The 25,168-nt window shown below is 41.4% G+C and overlaps 1 protein-coding gene across 5 annotated transcripts in view; it reads left to right on the top strand.

The window, feature by feature from the left end:
• LOC149808416 (ATP-binding cassette sub-family G member 5-like) overlaps positions 1 to 25,168 on the top strand; it is a 66,215-nt gene that overhangs the window by 31,631 nt on the left and 9,416 nt on the right. The gene's annotated exons all lie outside the window — the stretch shown is intronic.

Consider the following 25,168-nt stretch of genomic DNA (forward strand, 5'->3'; position numbering starts at 1 on the left):
ACAATCTAATGATCAGTTTGACATCACCGATGGTAAAGCCACACTGGACATGACCCACGTCTCTCCTCCTCAAGGGACTGGACGCAAAAAGATGTTATTGGTGGACAACCTTCGCAACACCAAAACGAGTCTCGTCCGAATTAACAACCCTCATGACCAGATGTATTTAGCCCGTGCCATCGTGGTGGGACGAACCTATGCCAACAAGAACGACACGGTAGAATGGAAAAGAACCTGGAACACTATTCAACGTTCCGACCGAGCCAAACAACGAAACGAAGCAGAACTCCTGTTACAACAAGCCGGACTGTCCAAAGACACACCCTGTGGCATTCCTGAGATGCAAAAATTGCAAGATGTCCTAGCTCCACGATACACCTTGAAAGTGCACCCTCAAGAAATGCGCGGACCTCTATTGTTTCGAGGCCAAGATTTTAAGGACGGAAAATACATTCATGTTTATCATCACGATGACCATTTCGATACCATTACCAGTATCACCGGATTCCTAGTATACGGTTATTACTGTGAGAAATGTGATTATGGTTATAACAATCGAGAGCAACACAAGCATTGTGGATCGAAATGCACAGGATGTTTGGCCTCTTCACCCTGTCTGAGCGAAGAACCAGTGCCTTGTTCGACTTGTCTGCGCACGTTTGTCAGCCCTACCTGTTACCAACAACATTTGAAGACGCAAGGTTCACAGAAAAAATGCGCTTGTCAACTCCTGAGATTGTGCTCTACGTGTGAACAAGTCATACGTACCAATAATACCAAGGCACACGTATGTTCAGGAAAGAAAAAATGTCACATTTGTCACCACATCGTGGACTTGGAACACGAATGTTACGTGCAAAAATACCAACCCCCAACTGAGAAAGAGGACGGTCACAAGAAGAAAGGCAATTTCATCTTTTTCGATTTCGAATGCATGCAAGAGACTGGCATTCACATTCCTAATTTCTGCGTGGCTCATCGAGCGTGCGAGAAGTGCATTCAAGAACCTATCTTCAGTCATTGCCCTCACTGCAGCAAGATTCCCGGAGGGCGTGAAAAAATCTTTCGGGGACCAAACACGTTAGCCGATTTTGCCCAATGGGTCTTAGACCCCGTCGACAAGACGTGGAGCCAAGAGGACATCGAACGTTACGGAGATTGTCATCGTCATGCCACGGTGATGGCTCACAATTTTTCCGGATACGATGGACAGTTTCTTTTGAGGTACTATACGGAACAAGGCACCGAGCGTCCTAAAGTGACTTTGAACGGAGCCAAAATCATTTTCATGCAAGTGGGACAAGTACAGTTTAAAGATTCGATGAGTTACTTGGCCATGCCTTTGAGTCGAATGCCTAAAACGTTTGGAATGACAGAAATGGCTAAAGGGTACTTTCCACACTTTTTCAATACGGAAGCCAATCAACATGCCGTTCTACACCATTTACCTGAGGCTCACTATTACGACCCCGACAACATGCGTACCGAACAACGAGAAGCTTTCTACGCTTGGTACCAGGCTCACGCTTCGGACCCTTTCGACTTTCAGGAAGAAATGCTAAAGTATTGTCGTTCCGACGTGGACATTTTACGGCGTTGCTGTGGAAAATTTCGAGAACTGTTCATGGAACACGGAGGGGTTGATCCTTTGAAAGAAGCTTGCACCATTGCCAAAGCGTGTTCCTTAGTGTATCGACAACGATTCATGCCTGAAAACACCGTGGCTGTCATCAGTCCTCAAACGACCCACTTTGTCAAACGTCAATACTCGGTCAAAGCCCTACGTTGGTTACATTACTTGTGCGACAAGGAAGACAAGTGGATTCAACATGCCCGCAACGGAGGGGGCGAAAAGACCATCGGAACGTATTCGGTAGATGGCTGGGACTTAGAAAACCCCAAGATCGTGTACGAGTTTAACGGTTGCTTATTTCACGGATGTCCCGTCTGTTACCCTGACCGTGGCACTAAAAATCAGTTTTTGCAACGAACCATGGAAGACTTGTACCAGGACACTTGTCAGCGGCGCCTAAAGTTAGAACAGGAAGGATACCAAGTGGTGGAAATGTGGGAACACGAGTACGATCACCGTATGAAAACCGATCCCGAGTTTAAATGCCTCGTGGAAAGTTACCAGTTCATGGACCCGCTGAACCCGAGGGATAGTTTGTACGAAGGAAGGACCAATGTCACCTGTTTGCTGTACCAAGCCGACGAAGAGAAAGGAGAAGAAATCAAATACTTGGACGTGTGTTCGCTGTATCCCTACGTGTGCAAATATTGTCGCTTTCCTGTAGGGCATCCGCAATTGTTCACGGAACACATCGACCTGAAAAACATTCGACAATACGAAGGCTTGATCAAGTGTAAAGTTTTGCCTCCCACGAACCTATACCATCCCGTCTTACCTCACCATTGTCAAGGCAAACTGATGTTTCCCTTGTGCCGTACTTGTGCCGAAACGTGCAACCAAGACCAACCTTGTCAGCACAACCAGGAAGAACGGGCCTTGACGGGAACCTGGGTCAGCGTAGAATTGTTCAAAGCTCTGGACATGGGATACCAACTGTTAGAAGTGTACGAAATTTGCCACTTTCCCAAGACACAACAATACCACAAGGGTGACCCTACTCAGAAAGGCATTTTCGCAGACTACGTGGATGCCTTTTTGAAACTGAAGCAAGAAGCCAGCGGCTATCCGTCCTGGTGTCACACTCCCGAAGACCAAATAAAATTCAAAGAGAAATACTACGAACAAGAAGGCATCACTTTAGACCACATCGAGAAAAACGAAGGCAGGCGATCGTTTGCCAAAGTGATGTTAAATTGCTTGTGGGGTAAAATGGCACAACGACCGTGTTTACCCAAGACGGAATATTTGACAGAACCTTCCCGCTACTTCCAGATGATTCACGACAAAACCAAATACATGAAACACGTGGACGTCGTTCGAGAGAATTTGATCTTGGTCAATTACGAAGAAGATCTGGACTTTGTACAAGACGACCCTTTTGGAAATGTCATCATTGCGGCTTACGTGACAGCCCATGCTCGCTTAAAATTGTACGAAGCTTTAGAACTGTTAGAAGAACGCGTCCTGTACTTTGACACGGACAGTTGCATTTACATCCATCACCCGATTCAACATCACCCTAACATCGAAGGAGACCGTTTAGGAGCCTGGACAGACGAGCATCCCGACGACAAGATTCTAAGTTTCGTCAGTGGTGGTCCCAAAAATTACGGCTACGAATACCGGGACAAACAAGGAGAAGTGCACACGACATGCAAAGTGAAAGGACTGACTCTGAATTATCGTACCAGTCGAGTGGTCAACTTTGGGGTATTGAAAGAAGCCTTGCAATCGGGAGAGGATGGAAACTTTAAAGTGACCACTCACCAACCTAACAAGATTGTACGTTTACCCACTCATCACATCGTCAGTTGACCCTTGGAAAAAGTCTATCAAATTGTATACCAGAAGCGAGTGCGACTTCCCAATCACTTTACCTTACCGTACGGTCACGTCGGTATTGGTCTGTATATAAAAAGGAACCCTTGGCAAGATCGATAGTTCATTGGGACTACCAAGACCGAGCGAACAAGATGAATACTTTGAAAGAGACATCGTTCCAGTTTGGGGATTGTAAAAAAGTTGTATCTTCCTCTAGTGTGACTAATACTGGATGGATAAGACCCAGGCATTGCGACGGAAAATGTCCGGAAGGAAACTGCGATTGTCCATGTGGTTACCATTGTAATTGCGTAACGGAGTTTGCAGACGAGTGCGATTGTGAGCCTTGCGATGTGTACGATGCTGTACGTTGTGACCTGAGCGATGCCGTAAAGCATCATGGGAACTTTAGTGTCCCTACCCCTATCATGGAAAGCGATGCTGTGCGTGTCAAACCTGTGGGATGGGAAAGTGATGCCGCTCGTCCTCTTGGACATTTTACTGGGTTTCGTTTTAAAGGGGAATGTTCACCTTCACGTCTACCCCCCTACGGATGTCATCCAGCCCTGAGCAAACTCCTGCCCATGTCACTCAATCCTCATCGAAACGAACCTGTGAAAGACGAATATTCGTTCCCTGTGCGTTTGTCGGAATACTGCGACTTTGAAAATCGTCTTCAATCGTTCAAAGGAAAATGGCCTAAGTATCTGGGAGGACCGACCCCCGAAGAATTAGCCAGAGCCGGATTTTTCTACTTGGGCGAAGGAGATAAAGTCAAGTGCTTCAGTTGCGGTGTGTCACTTCACCACTGGGAACCGCAAGATTCGGCCTACGTTGAACATGCTCGATGGTCACCGAATTGTCATTACTTACCTTTAGTGGGACCGAGACATTGAAGTAACTTCTTACCATAATAATCTGTTCATGAATACTTTACAAGAGAACATTCGTGCTTTGCCTGTGGAGTTGAGAGAACGCATTTACCGAGAGCTGGTCAAAATACAAGTGAAACGTAAAGAACAATTGCATCCGTTACGTCACCGGTGTTTGAACCACTGGTACCTTCAGGCTATACAAGGACTGATTGAGTTGAAAGTGTTCCATTGGACAGACATTGATCAACGACCTCCTGGTTATAAAAAGGAATGGTTTGGTATTGACGATTCTATCTACTACATTGTAAACGTACTGCATCGAATTCCAGAGGAAGAGTTAACGAATTACCAACATCTTTCACGCAATGTCAACTTAGTGAAAGAGGAAACTTCTGAACGAATTGTAATGTGTAGATTAGTGGTGAAACGATTTAGATTCGACAATGAATTAAAACCATGTTTGTGCAAACAGTACATTTCTTGTGTCAGACCAAAGAGGATTTAGTATGACCTATTCATGGATACTTTGCTAGAGAACATTCGTGCCTTGCCTGTGGAATTGAGAGAATGCATTTACCGAGAGCTGGTCAAAATACAAGTCAAACGTAAAGAACAATTGCATCCGATACGTCACCAGATCTTTAACCACTGGTACCTGAAGGGTATAAGAGAACTGATTCGTCAGAAATTCTTTCAATGGTCAGACATTGTTCAAAACTTTGAGGTCGCTAATGATCGACATGTTCATGATTATGGTTACTTCGAGATTCACCTAGTGCAACGCATTGAGGAAGACAAGTTAAAGGATTACCAACATATTTTACGTGGAATCTGCTTAGCGGAAGAGGAAACACCTAATCGAACTCTGACGTGTCGGTTACAGTATGCAAGATTTAGATTCCCTACTGGAGAACGAAGATCTCTGGCTAGAAAGTACGTGTATTGCATCCGAAAAAAAGAGAATATAAAAACAGGCTGCCATGCCACGGTTTATGTCACATGTCATCCAACAGATTCCGTGGAAGGAACTCAATGACCATATTCAAACCGTGGATCATTACCATCGATTATTACAAGAACTGTATCCATTCAATTTGGGACGACAAGTGGTGTGTGTCTTAGTGACTTGTTTTCTGGGATTTCGTTTACCAGCCGATTCTTTGTGGACTCTTTACGATCAGTACTTACCACCTCCATGGCCTTAAATGGTCACGAAAAACTCCTTTTGCTCAAAGCCTTGCGGTTTCATCTGGATACTTCTCGACCTCAACAGGAAAAAAAGATTCGTCAACTTTTAGCTACCCAAGACGTGTATGACGATGTGTGTGTAGCTTGTGACTTACACCCTCATTGGACAGATGTTCGTGACTGGAAAAAGGGGGGTTTTGAGGCTTGGACCCAAGAAGTGGCCCAGTATGCACAAGAGTTGTTCAAGGAAAAAAGTTACTTTTCAACCTGTGTTAGTGACGGTGCCAGAAGAACCCGTCACCGAGAACAACCACTCGCTTCAGGACAGGACTGTCATGGACATTCCTGAAAGGTCATTCCGGGAGGACACTTGTGTGACAATACCTCATGTAGAGACTGTAAGAACATTACACACTGTCCCTAGGACATCTTGGTTACCCAAAACATGTTGTACAGACACTTGTTTATATTCCACTTTGATCGCTTTGCTTTCTTTTATATTCCTGTACATCACTATTTGGGTTGTATGTATTTTTGTCTTTCGTGTTCATATTTGAAACATTCAATAAACGTGTTCTGAAAAAAGTATATAAACTCTTGTCTTGTTTGTTTTTCGTGTCACAAGTGACATTTCTCACACCATGGCTACCTCTGCTGTCTCTGCTCCCTCTTCCTCTACTGTCAAAGTCATCGACGAACACTTAGATCGTGCCAGTTGGGAGGCTTTGTATCTTCGCCATCCCTTTAACATGCTCATTGCTGGACCTAGCGGTTCAGGCAAAACCGAATTCGTCAAACGTTTGATCGAACATAAACATCATTTGATCGATCGGCCACCTCAACGGATCGTGTGGTGTTACAAAGAGTGGCAATCGGCGTACAGCCTTTTGCGAGAAAGTCAAGGCGATTCCATCGTGTTTGTGGAAGGCATTCCTAAAGAAGACGACGGCATCGTCTCTGACTCCCGTCTAACCCATTTGGTCATTTTCGACGACATGTTAGGAGAAGACGAAGAAGAAATTAAATTGTGGTTCACGCGCAAAGGGCATCACCGTAATGCCAGTGTCGTTTACATCACCCAAAATTTGTTTCAACAAAGTAAAGCCCATCGCAACATCAGTCTCAATGCACATTACGTGGTCTTGTTTAAAAGCCCTCGAGATAAATCGCAAGTGCAAGTCTTAGCCAAACAGTTAGGAACGCCTTGGCTGACTCAGGCGTACGACGATGCCACTCAAACGCCACACGCCTATTTACTCGTCGATTTGAAACCTACCACTCCCGAGGATTTGCGATTTCGTACCCACTTGTTTCACCACTGGTGCCAAGACGGAGGGCCTGTCCTGTACTCGTCTCCGTCCTCGACTTCATTTCACTCCCCATCAAAAAATCTATAAAAACCTCAGACCCTTTTTCGTCTGTCTCACACTCAGTGCGAACATGACGTCCCTTCAGTCGCATCTTCCCGTCAAATTGATTCGTGCCTTGTATGGCATCAGTCGAGAAAAAGATCCACAAACACGAGCTCGTGTCTTAGAAGCTAGTCTCAAAGAAGTCTTACGATGGTTTACGGTGACGGCACGTCAATTACTCCAAGGAATCATTCAGATTCCTCATCAAACCAAACGCTTTTTCGATCGAAACAAAGTCGCTTTGGTCCAACTGGCCGATCCCCGCATCGACACTCAAACCAAAAAACAAATCATTTTGAAACCTGGAGGGAGCGGTACTCTAGGAGGGGTCATCATTCGCTCACTCTTAAGATGGGATCCTAATGCCCCCAAAGTTATCCCTAAGACAAAAGTTCAACGAAGCCTCAAGAAGAAAAAGACCAGGTCCCCAAAGAGAAGAACTTCTCCAGTGGCGGGACCCTCCTCTTACCAGACACCACCCCGAAAAAAGAAAAGAAGCCCCCAGAAAAAGAAACAGAGAAAAAGTCCTCAGAAAAAGAAAAGTCCACAGAAGAAAACTAGTCGCAAGAGAGGCACTGCGGCCAGGACGCAGCCTTACACTCGCAAACCACGACCTGCCACAGCGGTGACTGTGTCTCCGACAGCCTCACGTTTATCCACTTCTCCGTTGATGTCACCAGGAACTGAAGAGTACTTGGAGACGTTAATCACACCAAGAACTTCTCCGTTGATGACCCCCAAAAGAACTTCCCCAGTGGCAGGACCTTCCAATTTAGCGGCAGTGGCTGCTGTTCACAAATTACCTTCTCCCAAAATCAAAGTCCATGAAAGATCGGACATGTTACAAAGTTTACTGGATTTGTCCAAGCAAGAACTGACTCGATTTAGTCCGTTACGTACCCCTGCACGACGTGTCATGCCTGTCATGAAGTTGATACGCCGTAAAGACAATCAGTGGCGACGCGTTCCAGTATAAAAAAGACCTGTGACCAAGTAGGGTATCAGTGTTCTTTTGGTGCTCCTAAAGACTCAAAGATGTCACCCTCCAGAAAACCCCAAGGAAAGAAAAGGAAAGGACTGCCACCACGTTTAGCCAAACATGGGGACCTGTTATCTGTCCTGTCCAAAGCTTCTCCACCCCTACGAAAAAAACTCATTCAAACGGCCTCCAAAGAAGTCATCGATACCGTGTGCGAATGTTGTTTGAACGTTTTGAAAGGCACGATCCCTTTGTCCAAACACCAGAAACAATGCTTAGGCAAACATCGTCACGTTCTTCGCCAAATGGTTCAAAAGAAAATTCCCATTCGTCAAAAAAAGAAGATGTTGGTCCAACGTGGAGGCATTTTGCCTCTCTTGTTAGGCCCCATACTGAAAGGAGTCTTGGGAACCATGTTGGGAGGACTGGTGGGAGCAAGATAAAAAGGTCTTCGAAAGTCCCAAGATCTCAGAATCGACCCCTGACAACCCCATGAAAGGACGAAAACTAGCTTTAGTGCCTTACAAACGATGGATGGAATACCATCGGTGGCAAGAACAACGCACCCCGCATTTACCTCCCAATCCCAATTTGAGCGAAATGTCCCAGTTACAACACGAACTGCAGTCCTTGATGGATCGCCAAGATTTGTCCGAAACAGAAAAATCGCAAAAGTACGGTCAACTCTTACAACGACTGCAACTCTTTCACGAGAAAGCTTTAGACGAAACCGCTCTACCCACTCTGAAAGATTTTAAGACCTTGATGAAAAGTCCAGCACCATCACCAGTACCAGTACCAGTACCAGTGACCAAGACAGAAAAAGGAAAAGAAGAAGAAGAAGGGTTTCAAACTCCACCAGAAAAAGTACGCAAGTTAACAACACCACCTACCTCCAGAATTGGATGGATTAAAAAGATGATGGCCACCCCTTCTTCCTCACAAGAGAAAAAGAAAGTGAAGACAGAAGTGAAGACAGAAGTGAAACAAGAACCGATATCCCCCGCTCAGACATCCTTCTCCTCTTCGACACCTATTGCTGGCCGCACACGCAAAGCATTGCAATCCAAGAAAATACCCCAAGAGAAAAAGAGTAGCCTCCTCCAAGAGTGGGTGTCTTATTAACACACCAACCAACACAAAAAATGGAAAAAGTCTTAGCCAGCATTTACTACGATCCCTCGCATCCTGCAGGTTACGCAGGAGTTCAAAAATTGTATCGTGCTGCCAAAACGCGACTGAAAAGTCTCCGTTTACCTCAAGTGCAACGATGGTTACAAGAACAAGCTACCTACACTTTACACAAACCCATTCGACGCAAGTTTGCCAGAAGTCGCACCCGAGTGGAAGGCATCGATCATCAATGGCAAGCCGATTTAGCCGATGTCTCTCATTTGGCCAGCTACAATCGTGGCTACAAATATTTGTTTTGTGTCATCGACGTCTTTTCCAAATTTGCCTGGGTCGTGCCCTTGACTTCCAAATCGAGCAGCGAGTTAGTGCGAGCCCTGCGACGGGTGTTGAAACAAAGCGGTCGTCACCCTCTTCGATGGCAAACGGACAAAGGCACCGAATTTCTGAACCAAGCTTTCCAAAAAGAATTAAAGAAACGTGACATTCATTTTTTTACCACCGAGAATCCCGAAACCAAAGCCAGCATCGTGGAACGTTTTCAACGTACTTTGAAAGAACGCATGTGGAAATATTTTACGCATCACCACACTCTGAAGTACATCGACATCTTACCGCACCTGGTGCAAGCGTACAACCAATCTTACCATCGAAGCATCGGACGTGCCCCGCAAGACGTGACTCCCGACAACGAAGTGCTGGTGTTCGAGCGTCTGTTCGGTACGTCCCCGACGAGGGCTGTCCCCGAGAAAAGTGGAGTGTTGACCGTAGGAGATTGGGTGCGCATTGGCAAAACCAAACGCACTTTCGACAAAGGTTACTTACCTAACTGGACGACCGAACTGTTTCGCGTCACTGGACGAGTGCATGGCCGTCATCCTGCCGTCTATAAATTGGAAGACATGAACGGAGAAGTACTCAAAGGAACGTTTTATTTGCCCGAGTTACAACGTGTCACCAAAAAAGAAGACGACGTGTACGACATCGAAAGCATTCTCGAACGCAGAACCCGTAAAGTGGGCAAACGACGTGTCAAAGAAGTCAAAGTGCGTTGGAAAGGATATCCACCCAGTTTCGATTCTTGGATCGACGCATCGCAAGTCATCGACTATAAAAAGAAGAAGTGACCATCATGCCCTTTCACACATCAGACGCAGCTACGTCGACCACTCCTTCTTCACCTAGTTCTTCTGTGCAAGATTTACAAAAACAACCCTTGTGGGTGTGGTGTGGAGAACGTGTGCCTAAAACGCAAATCGTCTTTTTCTGCCAAATCTTCGTGGTGTATTGTGTCATCGGGGCAGCCATCGCCAATTTGAGTTTGCAACAAGGAGACAAACAATTGTGGACCATTTTATTGAGCAGTTGCATCGGTTACCTGCTTCCTAATCCCTCCCTGAAATTCTCCTCGAACGGGAACGTTGTGTCCAGTGCCAGTGTCAGTCACCAGTCCAACCACAACCAGAACCCCATTTTGGGCGGAGACACGCCTCTGACATCCACTAACCCCTCGGACAGCCACAGAACTCTGGAATTATGAGTCACGAAAACCAATTTTACTTAACCTTACCCAGTGACAGTTCCATGGAGGTGTTTCCCCACAACACGTTGTGCTGTTACACGGCCAAATTACCTCAAGCCATCCCCTTAGATCACGAAGCCCATTGGGAAGTGGCTTTGGTAGAAATGATTCACCCTACACAAATCCAAAACATCACCGAAAAGCAAAACTATTTTGAGGTGGAAATCCTGAACGAACAATTACAAGACACCATGAATGAAATCAGTGGGTTTTCAGGGGACACAAGAGCAGCCAGCAAACCACCCTTCATTATCTACACCTTGAAAATTCCTTCAGGTTATTATTTTAGTGGTGAACATTTGGTGGACACTATTGCGGACAGGTTCAACTTAGCCTTTGGCAAAGCCCTGAACAGAGTCAAAAAAAGTGTCACCCTGGAGTACCATAAAGTGGCTCGTCGCTTACTGATGAAATTTCAGGATACTCAACTGTTGTCCTTCAGGTTCAATGGTAGTTTGTTTGAAATTTTGGGTGGACATCCAACAATGGTCGCAAACAATTGGAGCCCCAAGATCAACAATAATATGGATTTTTACAGAGCTTTTGGAAAACCCGTAGAACTGAACCAAGGACTGAATTTGATGTTTGTGTACTCCGATGTGGTGGAATACAACGTAGTGGGACACACCTCTGTGCCATTACTGCGTGTCATTCCTTTCAAAGTGGATAGTACCACGACCAGTGACCAGGAAGGTGGAAACACTTACCACGTCCACCGGGAATTTGTACATCCTCACTATTTACCCGTCAGCAAGTCGTATTTGGACACGGTCAACATTGCTATAAAAGGAGATTTGGGACAAAATATTCCATTCACCAAAGGAAAAGTCACGGTGAAACTCCATTTTCGAAAACGGTTTTCTCACGACTGGTAAGTAAGTCATGTATCCAGTGTACCGAGGGGTTGCTCAACAGCGAGGACACGGTTTAGGAGACATGTTAAAATCGGCCTTTCGTTCGGTGGCCCCGGTGTTGAAACCGATGGTGACACGCGGATTGCACGCCTTGAAAGATGCGGCACTGACGCAAGGCAAAGAATTTCTCCAAAATGTCATCATCGACAAACAAAACCCTAAAGAAGCCTTCATGAGGGCAGGCAAAAATGTCTTGCTGCAAACGGGCAAAGACATTTTGGGCCGACGAGACACACCTATAAATGCCCTGCACGCTACCGAATCAGGCATTCAGCAAGGACAAGGCAGAAAGAGACGACGAAGAAAACACCCTTTCACCAGACTTCAAGCGAGAAAGGCCAAGAAAAGAAGAACCGTTCGAGACTTAGACGTTTTCGATTATTGAGACACAGCAACAACAAAAAATGATGCACCGAGAGTCTTGCGCCTGTTCCAAGACGGAACTGGATCTGTTTGCCATGCCCCCCACCATGATGACCATGCAAGAATCCCAATGGGTGGAATTTTACCCCGTCTCCTCACTGATCGATTCCGCTCCCATCGAGTTTGAAATCAAAGGACAACCCGAAGATTACATCGATCTGAATAGCAGTTACTTGTACTTGAAAGTCAGAGTTCTAGATAAGGGAGGAGATACTATAAGCGGCGAAGAGAAAGTAGCTCCCATCAACAATTTCATGCATTCCTTGTTCAGCTCAGTGGACTTGTACTTGAACAACAAACTGGTTAGCAGCAGCATGGATACTTACCCTTACCGTGCCTACCTGGAAAATCTCTTGACGTACGGAATAGATGCCAAGGATACTCATCTCAATGCCTGTGTGCTGTGGCAACCTGACGAAGCGGGCGAATTTGATCAAACAAGTCTTGAAGCTGACCCCAAATCAAAAACAACCACCAATGAGGGATTTGTAGAACGAAGAAACAGAATCAAAGATGGACAGAGTTTAGAACTGATGGATCGTTTGCATTTGGACATGTGGTTGCAAGAGAAATATTTGCTAAACGGAGTGAATGTTCGCCTGAGACTGAATCGTAGCAGTGCCGCTTTCCATTTGTTGGCTGATGGTGATGCTACTACTGGTGGCAATCCCAAAAGCAAAATCGAGGAGGCCAAACTCTACGTACGACGCGTAGAAGTGTTACCCAAAGTAGGTAACGACATCAGTCAAACGTTGAGCAGAACGACCGCCAAGTATCCCATCCGACGCATGGAAGTGAAAACGTTCACCATTCCCCGTAACAATCAATCCATAATCGAAGATCATCTGTTCCAAGGACAGTTACCCAAACGTTTGATCCTTGGTATAGTCGAGAATGAAACCTTCAACGGAGCCTTTGCTAAAAATCCTTTCAACTTTCATCACTTTGGCGTGTCCAAGATCGAAGTCAGTCGCGATGGCAAGACCTTGTGTACCCGACCTTTCGAACCCAACTTTGCCCAGAAGAATTACTTGAGATCGTACTTGTCCCTGTACGAAGCCACGGGACAGTTAGGAACCAACACCAGTCACGGCATTACGTACGACGATTATGACGGAGGCTATGCTTTGTGGGCTTTCGATTTCACTCCAGACCAAGGCAGCGACGAGGGACATTTCCACCCTATAAAATCTGGCCAGATTCGTGTGGAACTTCAGTTTGCAGAACCACTGAAACAGACAGTGAACGTCATCCTGTATGCAGAATTCGATAATACCATAGAAATCAACAGTTTGAGAGAAGTCATTCTAGATTACTAGAAATCATGGAAGACTGTTATCCCTCTTTACAAAGTGGAGAAACTTTGGAGATGGAATGTGAGGAGACCGTGGAAGGAGAAGAATCTCAAGATAAAGACGAAGAAGTTGTCATGATGAAGTCGAGATGGCCAGAACAAGAAGCCCATTTAGTCTCCTGTTTTGCCAAACACTTGGTCGAAAAAATGACGGAATTGATCAAGAAAAATTGCTATGGATGTCAAAACGATCATCCCAGTCAAATTCAACACGATAAATGCCTGATGTTAAGTCAAGAAGAAAAATTGGACGAGTATCTGGACGAAGCTTGGAGCCTCATCTCGAACAAAGACGTGTTGTACCAGTGGTATAAAGACTTGCGTGAACATTCTTGTCCACCATTAACCACTCAAGAGATCCATCGTATCGAAGCTCTCCTGAATCAGAGTGAGGAAACAGAACGAATAACCGTTTATTCGTCAGACATTTTCAAGCAAAAAGTCAGGATCGAATTGACGACTTATTATTACCTGTGAAGAAGAAGAAAAAACATGGATACCTGGGAACTTTATTACCTTTTGAACCACAGTTCGTATACGTCTTCTTGGAATCCTGTCGTCTGTGCTAAAGATGAACTCCCTCATCGCAAACCTAAAGACCATCAAGCTTACGTAATCAACACGGACGACAGTCATCTCCCAGGAACCCACTGGGTAGCCGTCTACTTTCCTCAAGAAGGATGTGTGGAATATTTCGATTCGTACGGATTGCCCCCTTTGGAAGACGATATCATCGACTTTATGAGAAGAAATGCTCAAACCACCCGATTCAATAACGTGAAATTACAAGGCACAGATTCCTTGGTGTGTGGACAGTACTGTGTGTATTTTCTGCATCATCGCAGCCTGGGCTATTCCTTAGAACATTTAGTGACTCATTTCGATCCTCGTTCTTCTGCTAGAAACGATGTGAAAGTAGATCGATGGTTTTGTGACCATTATGCTTATCTTTTGTCTCAAGCTAGGAAACATAGTGTCCATCAATGGCCTAATGATTTCCAACAGTGGAAATCACAATTTCATTCACAACGTTGTCAGCCCTGTTTAAAGTAGATTGTCTATTGAGAAAAAATGTTTGTGATTTGAAAAAAAATTGTTTGATGTTATAGTGTTGGATTATTGTTAAAAAATGTTAGAGTTGTTGTTTAGTGTTAAGTGATTTTTGAATAAAAAATGTTGTGTTATGAAAAAAATGCCTTTGTGGTTTGTTTAGCTAGAAGAATGTTTGATTGATGCTCTTTCATTTCTTACTATCCCTCTCATGACACTCACTGAACGTTGCGGCTCGAAAACCGTGTGGGGGATGTTTTCCTTCACGTCCGCGCTTTGACTTTAAGAACCGGGGTTGTTTCAAGTCTAAGCATCCATTGTTGACTCATCCTCCTAAGAAGATGTGCTCCAAACTAGCTAAGCTCAACGAAGCCTACGTGAATTTGCATAGGGTCAGACACAGTCTGATACCGAAGCCAGAAGAAATAGAGAATGTGAGAATGTTAAAAATCACTGAAGACCTGATAGAAGAGCTCTTCAGAGAAGAAATGAACAGGGAAAAAGAAGAATGGACAGAGAAGTACAGACTTCAGAGACAGCAACAGCAGCAACAACAGCAACAACAACAACAGCAGCAACCTGAAGCTGACAGAGGTTTTGTCGATTGTCGTATCGACACCAAAGAGTTCTTCTTCTCTTTCCGAAGAAGCAGACCTATCGCCAGAAAGTCTATCCTCAGAGGACATCGCATTCTTAGAAACTAAAAAAGAATGCCATAGCAAACAAAAAAACAGCCCTTTTCAGGGCTACCCAATACTCTAGAAAAGAAATAACTATTAATTTGCCAATGTGTGTAAGTAGAGTAGTGTGAAAATAAACACTAACTCTTGCTATTAAAAATGTGAGGGTATGTGTTGGTGTGTTAATGTTAGTAAGAGCTAAAAGTAAGTTGGTGAGGATAGTAGATTAAAATGATATCTTTTCTTAGTGTTTGAGGTGTATATTTGGGGTTAGATTGGATTGCTTTGAGTATGTGGATAGTCTATTGAAGTGATTTATAAAAATTTTTAAATAGTAATGGGTAGCATAAAAAGTGAGTGAGTGTTTCTTTTAGGTCCGCGCATTGTTTTTTTTTTTGGTCATGATCTAGGTAAGATGAATTTTATGTTATTAGGGGATGTTTTCCTTCACGTCCGCGCTTTAAGTATAAATTGAAACTCGTTCGGCAGTCCAGCTACCCTTGTTGATTGATCAACACCAAAAAATGAACACGAGACTTGAGAAACTGTTGGAGCTTCATGTGCATCTGGAATATGCCAGGCGCATATTAAATGAACTGGCCGCGGAAGCCATTGTCGAGGAGGGAAGGATAAGAGAGGAGGAAAGAAAAAACAAAGAAGAGGAGGAGAGAAGATATAAAGAAGAAGAAGAAAGAAGATATAAAGAGGAAAGAAGAAACAAAGAAGAGGAGGAGGAAAAGAAGAGAAGAAATTTCAAAATCCCAGAGAGCGAAAATTGGGATTCTGAAGCGACATATCCTGCCTCTGCTCTCTCCCCCCAAAAGGTAAAAAGTAACTGGGGGATAAGATGTGTATGTGGCGCCAGGCCTGGAAGGTGCCACCATTAACCAGGTGTCCATGAAGTTCCAAACAAAACAGCCCTTTTCAGGGCTACCCAATACTCTAGAAAAGAAATAACGATCCATTTGCCAATGTGTGTAAGTAGAGTAGTGTGAAAATAAACACTAACTCTTTATTAATAGTGGAAGTGTATGTGTTTGTGTGTTTGTGTGTTTGTGTTAGTAAGAGCTGAGGTATGTTTGTGTGAATAGTAGATTATGGGTTTCTTTATTGTTTCTTAGCGTAAGTGGAGAGTATAGTTTGGGTTATATTATATGAAAGGAGAAAAGTGGGGATGTTTTCCTTCACGTCCGCGCGTTGTTGGGTCATGATCTAGGTAAGATCCATTTTATGTTTTTTAGGGGGATGTTTTCCTTCACGTTCGCGCTTTCACTATAAGAACCCACAGTGTTCGTCGTTCAAACCATTCTGCAAAGAATAAAAAGAAGATGGCGTCAAACCAAATGGACAAAATACAAACCTTGCAAGACGTTTTAGACAACTTAGGAATAATGGAACAGATGCTAATAAGACTGGTTGAAGACCATTATTCCTATAGTCCCCATCGTGTAAAGATGGAAATTAACAACTTAAGAAAAGCAAAGGACAAGATTAGTGGTGTGATGAAGGAAATAAAGGAGGAGAAGGAGGATGAAGAGGAAAAGATACGAATAAGAACATGGAACGAAAAAATTGAAAAAGAAGAAGAAAATGAGAAGAGGAAGAAGGAAGAAGAGGAGGAAGAGAAGAAAGAAGAGAAGGAGAAAAAAAAGAAGAGAAAGAGTGTTGGAGATAAAATAAGAAGTTGGTGGAGGAAAAGAAGAAATTAGAAGCAGAAGAAAACCCAAAGGCCCTTTTCAGGGCCAGCCATATATCTCGAAAAGAGATAGCCTTTCCATTGCCTAGCCCTTTTTTAAAAAATTTAAAAAAAAAATCCCATGTTAAATTCCCCTTGTACGTAGATTGTCCCACGATTTATTCCCATGTTAATTCCCCTTGTACGTAGATAGTCCCACGATTTATTCCCATGTTAAATTCCCCTTGTACGTAGAGTGTCCCACGATTTTTCGCCATGTTAAATTTCCATTGTACGTAGAGTGTCCCAAGGGGTTCTGTAATGCTAATTCCCATTGTACGTAGGGTATCCCCCTTCACTACTGCTAGGGCATCCCACGCCAATATTTTTGAATCAGCCGTCAATAACCTCTGTGATGTATAATTATATACAAGCACATTAATCGTTCTATTTATTATACTATAGGAACAACACAGTTGTAGGAATGCAACCTAAGCACCGCGCAGTAACAGATGCTGCTTTACTATTATGTGGTGATTCTCTTTCAGCAGTAAACAAAAACTAGTTTTTAAAGAGAAGGATATAATCAAAGAGACACAAGGACACACACACACACACACACACACACACACACACACATATATATATATATATATATATATATATATATATATATATATATATATATATATATATATATATATATATATATATATATATATATATAATGACGATGCATATATGAAAGTTGAAGATACAATTATGAAAAGATGAGGCTGAAATATTCCATCTAGAGGTAGTCTTGGAGATTGCCCACATTCGTTGTTGCTGTAATAATGGCAAGTAAATTTGAAATATGCAATGTGCTGGGGATATTGATAAGGCGTTGCTTTCTATCGAGTAGCTTGTGTTACATAAAATTTCTGGTACAGGATAAAAAAAAATGCTATTGCGAGTAGATCAAAGTGCACTGTTTACGTGAAAGGGAAGTTGTTTATTGTTGCATGATGTCAAAGGTCAGTACGACTCTCTCCGAGAGAGAGAGCAGCATCTAGCTATCACTTGCAGTCCATTTTAAATACTTTTATCAATCTTTTTTTTTTCTTTCTCCCTGCAATTAAGTCGTAGTATTCTTTATTCTGATTTTCTTTTTTTTTAAAATTTTAATCGCAGATGTTTTTTATTGGATGATAGCAAGATCTGTTGTTTATAAAAGGCAATACCAAAACTTATCATTCTCAGACTGTCGATATCCCGGCACTGGCGTCTCCTTTACAAGGCTACATTCATTTTTAGCGTCAGATTCATGATTTGGTCAACATTCGACGTTACCGTGTAAATTTTTATTTAGCCATAGCCAGAAGTAGTTCATCAAGTGCGGGCACGTCTTTACCATATAAGGAAGAGGTGAATGTTTTTTCCTTAACTACGGCTAATACCGCTGGATATTGATAAGCAGCAACAACGTTAAACTAAAGGGACTGTTATGACAGTATACGCTATAGCAGTAATGTCAAATGCATCCAAATATAATTCAAAGCTATTATACGATGCTAATTTGCGTTGTTTATTGTTTACCTTTTTTTTTTAAATCAACAAAATTATATTAATTATATTTGTCAAGAAATTAACGGAATCCAATATATGTGTTAATTGCAGATTACAATTTAAGAATCGATGCTTTACTTGCCATGGCTCGTGACATATTTAAATTATTAAACTCTTTTTCGAAAGTACAATAATACATTTTGGATTTAATATATGCATGTTAAATTTGCCAGTTGTGTCTGATTGCGACATTTCGATGTTTGGCCATAAATCTCAGGACCATGCCTTAAAATACTTGAAAAAATGACAGTCCTTCTTGAATTTACCTTTTTTATACGAAAAACAATGAAAAAGTTATCATATCATAACATTACTCTATGACTGGTCATCCAATGAAAAACGTACAGGTATCATTCACGTAGCATTCTTCCTTTAAATTCGAGCCATAACGCAAAAGACGTTAGCTGCAAATCGCATCTTGTAAAGAAGCCATCGCATATTTACTACTTTATTTACTACTTTGTGTAAAAATGTAGCTAAAATATCCCAGCAGTTTCTAGAAGCATATTATTTCCAAATGTATAACAACCTATTAATGAACACATGAACCACATTAAACTACCAATTTGCTATTCAGTGGACAACCAATCAGATTACACTCTCTAATCTACCCTTGAACTGACACCTCTTTACTTCTTTACCAAAAAATGTCAGTGAAGGAAAACAAGTAATGTACCGTTTCCCAGTTTAGCGCACATATTGATTTTATCTGCGTGGTTCTCAGTTGGCACGTGTGCTGGCACTAATTCAGAAATCAATAACTCTTACGTCTTAACCAGAACAAAGTCATACCATGGATGTTTAAAAAGAGAAGAGATATTTCGTCTCATTATAATGTACATACTGCAGTATTTTATTATATGGGGAGGGTACATCGTGATGAAAACAATTTTTTTAATTGAAGATAAAGAGTAACCTTTTCTGCCTTGCAGATATATGGTTCTTTCCTGGGTTTTCCGGGGTTCTTCCTCCACCATTAATACTGGCCGCCATGTATAGCATATCGTGTGCTGAAAAATGGTGTTAAACCCTACAACAACAACAACAACAAATGCAATGTAATCCGAGTCCGAGTCAGGCGATAGTAACCATTACACGATGTTCAGTGCACCCACCATTTTTATCGGCTACTAGATGGCGTGGGTGTTCTGTGAACTTTCTGGACCGGTTCTCTGATTCATACGCTTTTGTTTATGAGCAAAATATATATTAAATTGATTACCAGTAGGTCCATCTGGATGAGCAATTTGTGAGTCAATTTCCTGAAATTATGCGGGTGCTGGTGCTGCCATATGGTCGAATTTAATGCGTTTATCGATCTGATTCATTTACTGGACATTTGCAAGCTACGACCTGCGACATGTTCATTATCCTCTTATTTACATCATATGGTGTGGCTTTCAAAATGGCTTCTCGGGCCCTCGCCCTAGAGAAAACTGCACAAGCCCGATATACTGTCATAACAAAACAATGTATATATGTTTCTTCTGCGTTATTAACAATACCTTAATCGATTAAGGTTGTAACAATGGTGTCTGTAATTAACTGGTTTTGTTTTTAAAAAATCCGGGATCTGATCTTTTGACTAATTATTATTGTTTTAATTTGTAGAATTAAAGAATCCTCGATATCATTATATCATCTGAATTTTTTTTAGTTCGCTTGAGGTAGATAAAGAAAAAGAAATCTTTGTTCTAAAGAAAACCTAGAACCGTATCCCAACCCTAAACCAAATTAAATGGTCGTTTCCTCGGACGATACAGATGGATTTTCCATCTTAAAATGAGATTCTGTGTATGATCATTTTCACTCAGTGGTTATGTGGAAGGCACATTTTAAAATTTGCAACTTCATTAACCGAGTGGTTGAATCATTCCTGCATTGTTATTAATTCGTTGAATAGGAAAATTGGTATCGGCTACAGTCAAGTCTGCGTCGACTATAATGTGACATTGAACTGCACTGGGAGCATCTACTTGTGTGTTATTTTCAGATCCCTTTGTTTCCTTGTACGAATAATTAGAAGGGCTGTCTAGAGCGTGTAGAAGCTGTATTATAATCGATACGTAAGGAAAACTTGTTTCAAAACAAGAAGGATGGGCCATGTGTCTCACCTTCCGGAAGTTACTGCAGTCTATTTCTGTCAGTATCTTATTGCAGAACAATTACTTTCTAATAGTCATCATGGGGATTTGTCACCAAAAAGGTAATGATCATACCACGTGACATTATAGCCCATTAACAGCCATAAAAAGAGCATGACCATGCCATGTGAATATATAGCACTTTAGCACCCATGCAAAGGATAATCATCATATTATATGACGATGTAACACTTTCACTCCCATAGAAACGGTCATGATCATATTACGTTACGATATACCCCTTTGATAACCATAGAAAGGATCATGAAAATATTGCGCGACAATATAGTCCTTTCACGCTCATAGGAAGGGTCATGATCATATTGCGTGACGATATAGCGCTTTGATACGCTTAACAAGGGAAATGACCATATTACGTGAATAGATAACACTTTTGCACAGAATAGAAAGGGCCATGATCATATTGCGTGACGATATAGCTCTTTGGTATATTTGAAAAGAGTCACGGTCATATTACGTGACGATATAACCCTATGACACCCTTAAAAAGGGCAATGATCATATTACGTGACGATATAACCCTATGACACACTTAAAATGAACCATGATCATATTACGTAACGATATTGCCCTATGACACCCATAAAAGGACTATGGTCATATTACGTGACGATATAACCCTATGACACCCTTAATAAGGGCCATGATCATATTACGTGACGAAAAAAGCCCTACGACACTCATAAAAAGGGCCATGATCATATTACATAACGATATAACCCTATGACACCCTTAAAAAGGGCCATGATCATATTACGTAACGATATTTGCACTATGACACCCATAAAAGGGCTATGGTCATATTACATGACGATATAGCCCTATGACACCCATAAAAAGGGCCAGGGCAATATTACGTAACGATGTTGCCCTATGACACCCATAAAAAGAGCCTTAAACATATTACGTAACGATATAGCCCTATGACACCCATGAAAAGGGCCGTGGTCATATTACATAACGATATAACCCTAAGACACCCATAAAAAGGGCTATGATCATATTACATGACGATATAGCCGTTTGGCACCCATGAAAAGGGCCATGATCCTATTACATGACGATATAGCCCTATGGCACCCATAAAAAAGGCCATGGTAATATTACGTAACGATATTGCCCTATGACACCCATAAAAGGGCTATGGTCATATTACATGACGATATAGCCCTATGACACCCATAAAAATGGCCATGGTCATATTACGTAACGATATTGCCCTATGACACCCATAAAAAGGGCCTTGATCATATTACGTAACGATATAGCCCTATGACACATAAAAAAGCTATGGTCATATTACATGACGATATTGCCCTCTGACACCCATAAAAAGGGCATTGATCATATGATTTAAAGATATAGCCCTATGACACCCATAAAAAGGGCCATGGTCATATTACATGCCAATCTAACTTTAAGTAAACGCGCGGTTTAGGTTTTTGAAAGTTCTTCTTCCAGTAGCGTCATGACACTAAGTACCACAATGCATATAGCTGGACCCCTTTCTTTTTCCTCGAAGATTGCTGTGCACGTATTATTTAACGGCTTACTTGTATGTATTATGTCATTCGATTTGAAAATTTGATTGTTGAATGAGCATACGAATATAATGTTGTTGTTTTTTTTTGTTTGTTTTATAAATAAAGCTGCATGGTTGAAAATTTATCGTATATTATACATACAACCTCTGACAATACATGCAAAAGTTTGGAAACATTATTTTGTTTTGTTTATGAACTTGGTCAATTATGTACAGTCTTTAAATATCACCTGTAACATATGTGCACGTCATGCGATGAAACTCTCATGCGGCATTTGTATTATTCTTCCAGTTCTTGCAGTTTTTATTTCCTTCTGTGTCATTCTCTGAACAGTTCCTAATCCGAATTTCTTCTGACCCTTCTCTTATGTCACGTGTTTAGGCTCGAATAAACAGTAACACAAGAAAGAGTGAAAACAACAAGCTTTGAAAAAATATAATAATTTATTTTCCTTTTAAAAATTATGTAAAAATGAAAAATCATGAACTTACGGTTTTATAGAATCAAGTCCAACAATAATCCATGAATAATCCACAAATAAAATTTCTGAAGTCCTAGTTACAAAATGTTCTACTGATTTCAAGTTCGAATCCCGACGAAGAAAGAATCCAGTATGTAAGACGATGAAGTATGCTGCAGTCTGTAGTGTACTTCCTTATAGAAAAAAGAATTATCACTCCTGTTTTGGGAATCAAAATAAATTTCTTATAAGAACTGTCTTTGATTAAGAATCTCACATGCGCACGTGTATTTTCCAGAAAAATAACAGAATTAATCCTTATGAATCCAAGTAATTTGAAATAACTCCAAAAAGTACAACACACAGGTTTAACAGCCTAGCTTCTACTGAGAATAATTCTCTAAAACATAGGTTATAACGTCTTCTAAACGTAAACAAGGGGTCACGTTATCATCTTCTCGAAACTTATAGAAACCGTGTACCTGCTAAAGGTCACGTACAACCAGTGTGACCCTGATAAAACCAATCATTTTACTATAAGAAATAAAAAATAAAAAATAAATTGTTTACATCTTAAATGCGAAGTCCCATCATGACCTCGACAACAACCAATCATTTTAAAATAAAATAGAACTTGTTTACGTGATTGCCACAAATTTTGAAACAAACTCAGGATTTAGATCAACACTTGGTGTTTATAAACTAACAGTCAAGGTCAAACTATTTTCTGAAAATAAAGTATCATCTCTAGAGAATAAATTTACATTACATTAGCATGTAATAAAAAATAAAATATAAAAGTAAAAACTGACAAACAATTAAATTGAAATAAATATATACTACATCGGATAAAAGTAAATCAAATATACATAACACCTTCCCAACCCATTTTGATATTCGGACATTTATTGGGGGGTGGGGGGGTCAGAGTCAATTGCTTATCGAAAACTTGGAATCGGCCGCCACCGCGCTGTGGCGGCATATGGTAGCCGCTTGCTACCGGGCCAGGCAAAGTCAAACGACCTTACATTTAGCCATACGTATATTAAATCGATAGAGAGACGATTAATCTTCTCAAAAATTGCAAGTGTAACACTGGTTTTGTCTTTAATCCGCTGTCAGCAAATTACGCTGACACGTGCTTTCCGCGTGATCAGTTTGGCTTTTTCCAGGATGCTGCAAGAGCAGCAGGTTTAATTGTTCTTTCGTTTTATTATAAACATTATATAACTTTCATTCAAAATTTTCTCGTTATTGCTTCTACAACATTGGAAAAAATGTATACCATTATGGAGTGTGCATGCTGTGGCACTGAGTTTCAGAAAAAAATTTAAAGGACTTAAAAGAAGAGACATTCATTCAAAATTCAAAGTGTAACCTAGCGCAACAGTCACTGGGGAAAAACAACGTATTGCACACCACAAAATAAATCTCCAAATACTACAGATGGGGTGAGAAGGGTCAGAGGAAATTCGGATTAGACAGTTCCATATCCAAGATCTTCATATGATAAACGTACAGGTTTTGTGATACCAGAGTATTCGTATGTCTTGACTTTATTAAGACCATGTGACTTCATTAAGTTTGTGTCTTCATAAGTCTATGTAACTTCATTACGACCATGTAAGTTCATTAAGACCATGCAACTTCATTACAGTACAGCAATATAAAGGAACTAGACATGAATGAGGTATGTGTTGGTCCTAAAATACTTCAGTAGACCTGATGGGAGTATGTGTTAGTCCTAAATTACTTCAGTAGACATGATGGAAGTATGTGTTGGTTCTAAATTACTTTAGTAGACATGATGGAAGTATGTGTTGGTCCTAAATTACTTCAGTAGACATGATGGAAGTATGTGTTGGTCCTAAATTACTTCAGTAGACATGATGGGAGTATGTGTTGATCGTAAATTACTTCAGTAGACATGATGGAAGTATGTGTTGGTCGTACATTACTTCAGCAGACATGATGGAAGTATGTGTTGGTCGTAAATTACTTCAGTAGACATGATGGAAGTATGTGTTGGTCGTAAATTACTTCAGTAGACATGATGGAAGTATGTGTTGGTCGTAAATTACTTCAGTAGACATGATGGAAGTATGTGTTGGTCCTAAATTACTTCAGTAGACATGATGGAAGTATGTGTTGGTCCTAAATTACTTCAGTAGACATGATGGAAGTATGTGTTGGTCGTAAATTACTTCAGTAGACATGATGGAAGTATGTGTTGGTCGTAAATTACTTCAGTAGACATGATGGAAGTATGTGTTGGTCGTAAATTACTTCAGTAGACATGATGGAAGTATGTGTTGGTCGTACATTACTTCAGTAGACATGATGGAAGTATGTGTTGGTCGTAAATTACTTCAGTAGACATGATGGAAGTATGTGTTGGTCGTACATTACTTCAGTAGACATGATGGAAGTATGTGTTAGTCGTAAATTACTTCAGTAGACATGATGGAAGTATGTGTTGGTCGTACATTACTTCAGCAGACATGATGGAAGTATGTGTTGGTCGTAAATTACTTTAGTAGACATGATGGAAGTATGTGTTGGTCCTAAATTACTTCAGTAGACATGATGGAAGTATGTGTTGGTCCTAAATTACTTCAGTAGACATGATGGAAGTATGTGTTGGTCCTAAATTACTTCAGTTGTTATCTGTAGA

The sequence above is a fragment of the Sinohyriopsis cumingii genome, chromosome 1 (assembly GCF_028554795.1).
Source record: "Sinohyriopsis cumingii isolate HCF-2022 chromosome 1, ASM2855479v2, whole genome shotgun sequence".
Classification (NCBI taxonomy): Eukaryota; Metazoa; Mollusca; class Bivalvia; order Unionida; family Unionidae; genus Sinohyriopsis; species Sinohyriopsis cumingii.